Raw genomic sequence first — 9,881 nt, forward strand, 5'->3', positions numbered from 1 at the left:
TACAACCTCCTCTTGGAGTTTAAATCTGGAACCAAGCAATGTAGCTGAGAAATACAACAATTTTAAAGCAATACAGTGCAAAGAAAGGACCTATTCTTGAAAGTGGTATTTCTGTCACAGAAGCCTATAATTTGATTGCAGATCTGGAAAGTAAATGAAAAATTATGCACTTTCAAAAAAAACTGAACTTGAAAATGTGTCCAAATGAGCCTGTACGAAACATTTGAAGTTGCAAAATGCAGGATTGGATAGGTACAATTGCCAAAAATTAAATTTTTTGACAAATCCATGTACCAAAAGAAAATAATAGCACCATTGAAAAGTTCAGGAAATTCTTGCCAAAAAAAAAAAAAAATTGCACCTAATTTGGAGTCTAGATGACTGAGATATGGCTTCTCAAAGTTGGATTGTCAAATCAAAACTAAATATGGAGAGGGGTCTGTAGAGGAAACTACGAGGTTAAATTTGATGTCCAAATAGTCATCACGGTAGTGCAATTTGGCCTATTGGTGATGGTCAAATGGCCGTCAAATTTAAGACAGTGACCAAATGACATCAGTGAAAAGACACCCTTATGGATGATGTGGCAAGTACGGATGTTGACTGTGTGTATAGATAGCTAAGTTGGCAATACGAATTTATTGACGTGGATGCACGAAAAGCTGACTGTGCATGCTGATGTGTCAGATTACATGGCCAGCTGAGCTAGCGCTAACTTGGCGTAATAGTCATTGACGTGCGTGCCATCGTGTCACCAGGAGTACAGAGGTTGCTAGAAACTTGTCGGAGGGAGATTGTCATCGGAATTGGTTTGACAACACTGAAAGTGGATGTCGATGGGGGAGTTTTGGCATCAGTGGAGAGAATCCAGTGGTTGCAATCTGTGGGACTTTAGTCCCACATGCATGCCTCTAAGTTGTTTGGAGTGAATAAAAACCCACACTGCTCACCAATTAACTTGGCTTGAAGCCACTGGTTCTTTGAACACAGTTTACTGTTGTTGGTTACTGTGTGTTGTCGATGGTGGAATAGTAAGCCGATTTTGTTGGAATATTTGACCAGTTTAGGTGATACGCTAGTCTATGATAAGGTTGCCAGATTCTGAGGAATTTTCCTTCATGAGCACTAGGATTTGACCACCTAGTTGCCTGCAATAAATTCACCTCTACAGGCCTAACGGGCAAAAAAAATTCGCAACAAAAATTTGAGAATTGCAAAGAAATTCCAAAAAAGGAAAATTGCAGAGATTGAAATAATAAAATATTCAAATCTGAAAATGAAATTCAGAGATTTGAAATGATCATACCAATTCTACAAATTAGGCCTTCGAGTGTCGGTTTGTAAAAATAATTTGCCTCAATTTTGACTATGGCCTAGGGTAGGCAAATTTATAGTCAAAATTCACCAAATAGATGCTCCAGACATAATGGTGAGGCTTGCTTTGGCTCTAGACACTCCCAATAGCTACAGATTCTCCAGATCTAAATCAAGGTCCTCCGAGAGGTGAAGCAAAAATGGTCTCCAATGGCTATGAAATGACACTCCCTCAGCTCTGATACTATGTAAGAATTTGCTTTAGGGAAAAATGGCACCAAGATCAAGAAGCACAAGACAAAGCACAATATGGACCAAATGATGTATGATCATAATAACAATATGAGAATGAATTGAATTGAATATACACTAGAAGTGCCTGCATATAAAGGCATCTAGAATGCTTCTAGAATGACTAGTAGTTAGTGAAGAGATAAGCTCAACAATTAAGCACACACCCACCAGAAGTGGATTATCCTCCATTGTGCATGAATGTACGTGCAATAATGAGAGGATAAGCATGACAAGGTGTATCTCTAAATTGTATTAGATTTCCACAATCCATGCTATTATATGTATGCTTCTAGGTGAGATTGTGTTATTTTGACAGCATCAACGTTTTGGACCATACTCAACGATCCATCATCGGGATGAGAGAGCTAAGAGCACATAATGATGGATCATTATGTGCTCTTAGCTCTCTCATCCCGATGATGGATCGTTGAGTATGGTCTGAAACGTTGATGCTGTCAAAATAACACAATCTCACCCGAAAAGGTGTATCTCGTATAGAGATGTTGTAGACACCATGTGCTTAAATTAGTTGCTAACTCATATGTTGTCAACAAGACAACTCATATGAGTACGCATACTCTTAGATGTCTACATGACAACTAATATAATAATGCATTAACTTAAGTAAACTTAAATAAAGTGTGAATAGTAATTAATTATTTACACTAACTGTGGAACTATTTGATAGTTATTTGAAATTATGGACAGCTAACTCAAACACATTGAGCACCAAACTCTATTTGATAAGAAATACTTATTCATTTTTATTAGAGGATTAATTCCAACACATTTTCTCTCCAACAACTTTATCATTTTTTAGTTTTCACAACTTAAATGCTCCTAAATGGTCATGTACAATGAAGACAAGGGGATATGCAAATTGCATTGCAAAGGTAGGAGCAAAGAACAATCAAGGATGTTCTCCTCACATTTATTAGAGTATTGGATATGAATATCTCTCTCTCTCTCATGCTTGCATGACGTTTTGTTTCCTTCAAGCATCCATCTCTTTCCCCATCATTGAGGGTTCCACAAAAAAAAAAATCAATGTTATTACTCCTCGATGACTTTGGAATACCTTTTTTTAGCATATCTAGGGAGCACAAATACAATATAAATTGATTTGATCAAATCAAGGGCATGTTCTAGTTATCAAAGAATCATAACATAAAAAAACATATACAATTTTAGAAGATGAGAAACAATTTTGTTTTCCTTCTTCTTACCACTTGATGCAGACACTCCTTAGATCTCCAAATTGATGAACACATACTTTGTATAACAAAGGAAAAATCAACAGGGAACCATACTAGGAAATATAATCCTATAAAAAGCTCCAACCTTATTGAATAATCACGAATTACATCTTCAAATCTCCTAAAATCCATGGTTTCATCTCCCCCTTTTATGATCAAGAAACTCCAAATGAACTCCTCCAAAGACTATAATGAAACAACAATTTAAAATAGAAACAATTATTGCTTAAATCCAATCCCATGGTGACTGCTAAATCAATGGAAGCTAAGGGTTCTCCTAAATCTAGGGATAGGTTTGACTGCGCCTCTTAAATCATAGGAGTCAATTTTGTATCATTCTCTCCTTTTTAAACTTTTGAACTTATGGTTCAAAGTTTATTTACTTGAGAGTTAGCTTCAACAAATAATAATATTCTAACAATTATATAGTTTATTTTATTTTTGTGATGTGGGATTGTTATTTATCCCAACATACTGCCACAACAAAACATTCATGAAAGAGTTTGGAATATATAATGGAATTATCCCTTCGGCTTTAAAAACTAAGCCATGATGTTCCCTTTCACCAGATCATATATCTTTTTAGATCATCACACTTTTTTGTCTTTCACTTTCAACCACTTGTTGAAATAAAGGTCCTCTTCCTTTGCTAATTGATTTTAATCATCCTATTCTAGCTCGGCGAAAGCTTAGTAGTTTTCCTCCATTGAAATCATTGTTGTTCTTTGCATCATTTTTATCACCTACACATACATCACTTAAAGCAAACAATAAGGAATAAAACTCTCCCATAAGTGATTTCTCCTCTTCCCGTGATGTGCTATTTAGGTAAGCTTTCCATATCATATTTTGTGAGGTGGCCTTCATTTCTTAGCTTAGTGTGATGTTCATAAAAAAAATCCTTTTGGACATTGTCCTTTATAATATAACTATTTGTATCTTTACTCTCACTCTCATGAATCCCCGTTTCCTCTTTAGGGAAGCAATGAACTACTCCTTTTTCATCACTACTAGGATTCTCAAGACAATCCTCTAGCTACTTCCAACAAGTTGTGTTCTCTAAAGTCAACAGATTTTCATCACATATGAGGTTCTCTTGGATCTCCATCATTGTTGTAGCTTCCTCTTCAACATGCACTGCTTCCACTGCTACAATTTATTAGGATTAACTATGAATAGAAACAACAATTACATTCAAATATAATCAATATCTTAAAATAATAAATCACACAAAAGAGAACACAAGACACAAAGATTTAATGTGGTTCACCCAATCTTTGGGCTACATCCACCAATAGCGAGTCCAATATTATTATTATCTAGTAATTACAATCATCAATCCCTTACAACTCAATACTGCCAAAAGAAGCTACAATCTCATCATATATTATGAAATCCCTAACCCTAAGCCATTTTATACAAGCTTTTTGCCGCTTACAAAATTAGGGCTAGAATAAGTCACCCAATAGAAAAAAATAGCAGCCAATGCCTTTTACAATAATAGAGTCATTTTTGGCTTTGCGGGAGCACCCCCGAAAACCCCGTGGGGGTGTTGCCCCTATACCCCACCCTATACTGTGACAGGGAGCACTTCTAGGGCTCTGTCATAGAACCCTGCAAGGGCCGCTGCCCCTTGACCCCATCTTGAAGGCAGTGCCCCCAAGCCCTCGTAGATAAAATCTGGGGGGAAACTGCGCCAAATAAATCTCTGAGTTTGATTAGGCTCCACATCATAACACAACCATTTGAGCCTCTTCTCGTGATTGCAGTCTTCCATTTCCATTTCTACACTGTACTCTTCAATGCCTTCCCCTTCTTCGGGGTAATATAACTCAACAACTTCCTCACAATCAACTATGTCTTCATCTTTATACTTCATTTATTTCTTATCTTTGTAACTCTTGAAAGATCTCATCCAAGGGCCTTTTATACACTAATATTTTTCCCAACTCTTCAATGGATTCTACTTTTCCTTGTTCTAACAATGTCACTCCTTGTCAAATCCTTGACTCAATGACTTCCCTCTCGGAGAATGACTCTTGCCCATAGTGTAAAAGCTCTTCATTTTTTTTCACCTCCTCATAACTCTTCAAGACCTTTGTTGTAGATTTCTTTCATTGTGACTTCTTATTGCCACATGTCTCATAATCTTCCAATATGCACCATAACTCCTCCAACTCAAACTCTAACTGGTGCAACTCCTTTTGCTTGCCCTTTGTCTTTGTCTCTATCGTATTCTTTCTTCCAACTTGGTTGTTCTATTTTTTACATCATGATACAACCCCATAATCATTTCTTCAGCTCAAAGACAGTGCTGCAACTATCTTCTCTTATTTCCTCCAAATTAATATTTTATGGACCAATACTAGATATCTTCAACTCTTTGCAAACTTTAACTAAGAAACACTAAGCCCATAAGCTGCAATAACAAGAGCTCCTCTATAATTCCTTGGATATTCCCTTACAAAATTATTACCTTCATTTATTAAAACTCTGATATGGTAGTCCTCTCATTGGCATGGTACAGTTGAAAGGGAAAGATATTGAGAGTAGAAAGTTAGGCCCATAGAGAACTCAAGTCCCACAAAAATTTCATTAAACAAAGTACACTTCTTACCATTAATTCTCTGTAATCAGTCATAAATCTCACACCATCTGTTGCAGGCCACCAAAAATTTATAATCATGGCAATTGTCTATCTCTTCATGATTAATTGCTGCTCAAGTTTTACTATTAAAACAAATTGAGAATATTTTTCAATAATTATGCGAAATGACTCTATTCTTCATTCTGAATTGGCATTCTTCTGAGATGACTACCAACTCAACAATGTCTACTCACAACTATCAAACTCTTACCTCTGACAACCTGATGGCCCAGAAAAATATCATCGGTTGCAGAAATTCCATGCCACCATTAACACTAGTCTCACAGAATTTGGTGCAGAGCTTCAATGTTGTGCTTGCTCATATTATTTTTCTGTATTTCAACCTTTCTTCCACTAAAGCACACAATCCTCATGGCTGCTCACATTCCTGTCATGCTAAATGATGGCAAAGTGACTGCTTGATAAGAAACAGATATTAAAGACAAATTAGAGAATCATGAAGGTTTCTTGGCACAGGAATAAATTGCTCTGATACCTAACTGATGCAGACACTCCTCGGATCAGCAAATCAATGAACACATACCTTGTATAACAGAGAAGTCAACAGCGAACCATACCAGAAATCATTATCCTATAAAAAGCTCCAACTTTATTCAATAATCATTAATTACATCTTCAAATCTCCCTACAATATATGGTTTCAGCTTCCCCCTTTATGATCAAGAAACTTCTGATCAACTCCTACAAAGACTACGATGAAACAACAGTTTAAAAAAGAAACAATTATCTCTTAAATTCAATCCCATGGTGACTGCTAAATCAAGGGAAGTTAAGGAAAGGTTCTCCAATATCTGGGGATAGGTTGGACTGTGCCTCCTAAATAATAGGAGTCAGTTTTGCATCACCACTGCAAACTAACACCGTGCCACTTGTGTTAGAATCACCAATAATCTCGACAAGAACATTGTCCATGTTTAAAATGATGGAACTGATTTGCATCTCGTATAATAATTTCTCTTACAACAATCTTTGTGATAAACTTGGTTGCAGTTTGGCAGCCATGACATTCTCAAAGGTTCTTGACAACTTCAATAATTGTTCCAGGGGGCACGTTTAACAATTAAAATGCAATTGTAAACTTCCTTCTCTTCCTCCTCCACATCACTGAGTAAAGGTTTTATATCAGGAATGTACCCTGCTACCTTCATTTCCCAGGATAATTTCTCCAATACTTATAATGTCTCCTGTGTTTGAGGGTACAATCTGTCTCCAATGGAAAACGAACATATCATTTTATGGACTTCAATCCAACTACATCCACGTTTCTTAACAGCTCCTCTAACTGCCATCAATTTCCTTATCTTCTCAACCTTGCTCCACCTGCCCACTTCTGCATAAATGTTTGATAAAAGAACATAAGATGATGAATTTTTAGGTTCTAACTGAAAAAGGACTGTTGCTGAAAATTCTCCGAGCAATATATCTCTATGTGAGCTACAAGCACCAAGTAAACTCATCCATACAAACGCATCAGGCTTTATTGCCATTTTGATGATAAAGTTCAGGGCTTCCTTTAGATAACCACCACGGCCAAGAAGATCAACCATGCATACATAATGATCCAATGTAGGTATAATGCAATGAGTGACTCTCATCTGATTAAAGTATTTACAGCCCTCATCCACTAGACCTGCATGGCTGCATGCATGTAAAACACATATAAAGTTTATATGGTCAGGATTGGTTCCAGAACCAATCATTAGCTCAAAGAGTTTCATGGCTTCACTTGCATAGCCATGCATTGCGTATCCTGCGATAATCGCAGTCCATGAGATTAGGTTTGCATTATTCAACCTTTTAAACAAGCTGTGTGCTTTCTGTATGCTTCCACATTTTGCATACATGTCTATCAGAGTATTTGCAACCACAATATCTGATGAAAAACCACTTTCAATTACTTTTTGATGAATGCTCATTCCCTGTTCCAAAGCTCCAAGTTTAGCACATGCTGGGAGTATGCTTGTCAAGGATGCTGAGCTAACCATTACACCTGCCAATTGCATTTGATTGAAAATATGCAGGGCCATTTCAGCAGTCCCATTTTGTGCTTGTCCACTAATTATTGCATTCCACGAGACAGTGTCTCGATGAAGCAATTCTTCAAACAGTTTTTGTGCCTTCTGTATATTTCCATTTTTAGAATACAAATCTATCAGAGCATTTGCAACTGATACATCGGATAAAATTTCCCTTTCAATTATTTTTAGATGGATCCCCATACCCTGTTTCAAACATCCCAACTTGGCACAAGCTGAGAGAATGCTGGCTAAGGTTCCCGCGTTTGGCTTAACACCTTCCAAATGCATTTCCCTAAAAGTTTCCAAGGCCTCTTCAGCAAGCCCATTTTTAGCATATCCAGCAGCTATTGTATTCCAAGATACTACATCTCGCTCAGCCATCTTGTGAAACAATTTGAGTGCCTTTTGTATGCTTCCACATTTTGCATACATATCTATTAGAGCAGTCACAAGTACGACATGTGAAAAATATTTGCTTTCAATTATTCTTTGATGGATCTCCGTACCTTGTTCCAAATCTCCTTGTTTAGCACAAGCTGGAAGGATGCTGGCGTAGGTGGCGAAGTTTGGCTTTGCATCTGCCAGCTGCATTTGCTTAAAAAGTTGTAAAGCCTTTTCAAAAAGCCCGTTTTGCACATATCCAGCAATTATTGTAGTCCATAAAACCACATCTCGTTGACATATTGTTTCAAACAATTCATGTGCCTTCTGTATGCTTCCAAATTTTGCATACATGTATATCAGGGAAGTAACAACTGCATCATGTGATAAAAGTCCGCCTTCCACGATTCTTCGATGAATCTCCATACCCTGTTCTAAAGCTTCTATTTTGGAGCAAACTGGGAGGATGACAACAAAAGTTGTTGAGTCCGCCTTCACACTTGCCGACTGCATTTGACTAAAAATCTCCAAGGACTTATGAACAAGTCCATTATGCGCATATCCGGTAATGATCGTATTCCATGACACTATATCTCGATGAGGCATTTTGTCAAATAGTTCGCTTGCTTTCTGTATTTTGCCACATTTTGCATACATGTCTATCAAGGTATTCGTGACTACAACATTTGACACAGATCCGCTTTCAATAATTGATTGGTGGATCTCAATGCCCTTTTCTATATCTCCTATTTTGGTACACGCGGAGACAATTGATTCGAATGTAAACTTATCTGGTTGGTAACCACTTCGTTGCATTTGTTGAAATAATGCCATTGCCTTCTGAGGAATCCCATGTTTTCTGTAAGATGCAATTATCACATTCCATGAGAAGACATCTCGGGTAGTCATTTGGTCAAACACATTGCGGGCATCTATTAAACTTCCGCACTTGTCATACATGCGTATAAGGGTATTTTGTAGAAGTCTGTTTGTAGCAAATTCAAATTCTCTCTCCTTCATATGGGAGTGGATTTTCCTACCATCTGAAAAGGATTTCTTGGAAATGCAAGTTTGCAACAGTTGAAAATATGTAAAAGAGTCTACAGAGTAATTGGGGGTAGTAAGAAGAATGTGTACCGCAACCTTCAAGCAACCCTCCTCACAAAGTGCTCTGAGATTGAGATTGAAATTGAGATGGGCATCGGTTGACATTGTATGATTGAAGCGTGGTTTATGTTTGTTGTCGACCATTTCAGCACGGCAAAACGTTAGCAACTTCTTCCTGAAATTATGATTTCCCAGGATTGGTTTTATGGCCATCTATTTGCTCATGTAGTGTCGTAAGAGTCTGCCATAACACAATTTTTGGAAGTGTACTGAATGGACACTGTAAAATGTGAGTCTAGATTTGAGTTCTGGAAAAATTCGTGGAAGAAGAATTATCTCCATCTTCCAACCAAAAAATCCCATATGTAATCTTTTAGTCTCAAATGAAATCACCAGAGTATTTGTTTCCCATTCATATTAATCTTCTCTGCATTGGGTACCTAAATCTTGGGAAAGTTTTTCCTTGCAAATTGCCTCTCCATTCTGTGCTGAAACAATTTTCCCAAGAGAGAATCGCAGTACAGCCGTCCACCAAACAAGGCACTGGATAAAATTACTGAATATTTAGGAAGAGGAATGTCGACTTCTTTGTACAGGCGTTTTTCCTCTGCGGAGCTCTGTTTTTCTAATATGAACTTGCTGTTCAAAGCAGATATTGTTTCTATTTGTCTATAAATAAAGATACTATATTGATATTTTTTCAATCGTATAACTAGCTTATATAGACCTCTATATATATTACGCCGAGAGTCGTTCGCCTATTTTCATTTAATCTCAAAGTTATTTTAATCACAGTTGGGATTTATGAAAATGAAAATAGGCGCCTCGAGAACGATTACTCTT

The 9,881-nt window shown here is 37.1% G+C and overlaps 1 pseudogene; it reads right to left on the reverse strand.

The window, feature by feature from the left end:
• Positions 1–6,098: 6,098 nt before the first annotated feature.
• On the reverse strand, positions 6,099–9,668 carry LOC149561834 (pentatricopeptide repeat-containing protein At3g26782, mitochondrial pseudogene; annotated as a pseudogene).
• Positions 9,669–9,881: the final 213 nt, after the last annotated feature.

The sequence above is a fragment of the Cupressus sempervirens genome, chromosome 4 (genome assembly GCF_028749045.1).
Source record: "Cupressus sempervirens isolate cs-2001-9-10 chromosome 4, ASM2874904v1, whole genome shotgun sequence".
Taxonomy (NCBI): Eukaryota; Viridiplantae; Streptophyta; class Pinopsida; order Cupressales; family Cupressaceae; genus Cupressus; species Cupressus sempervirens.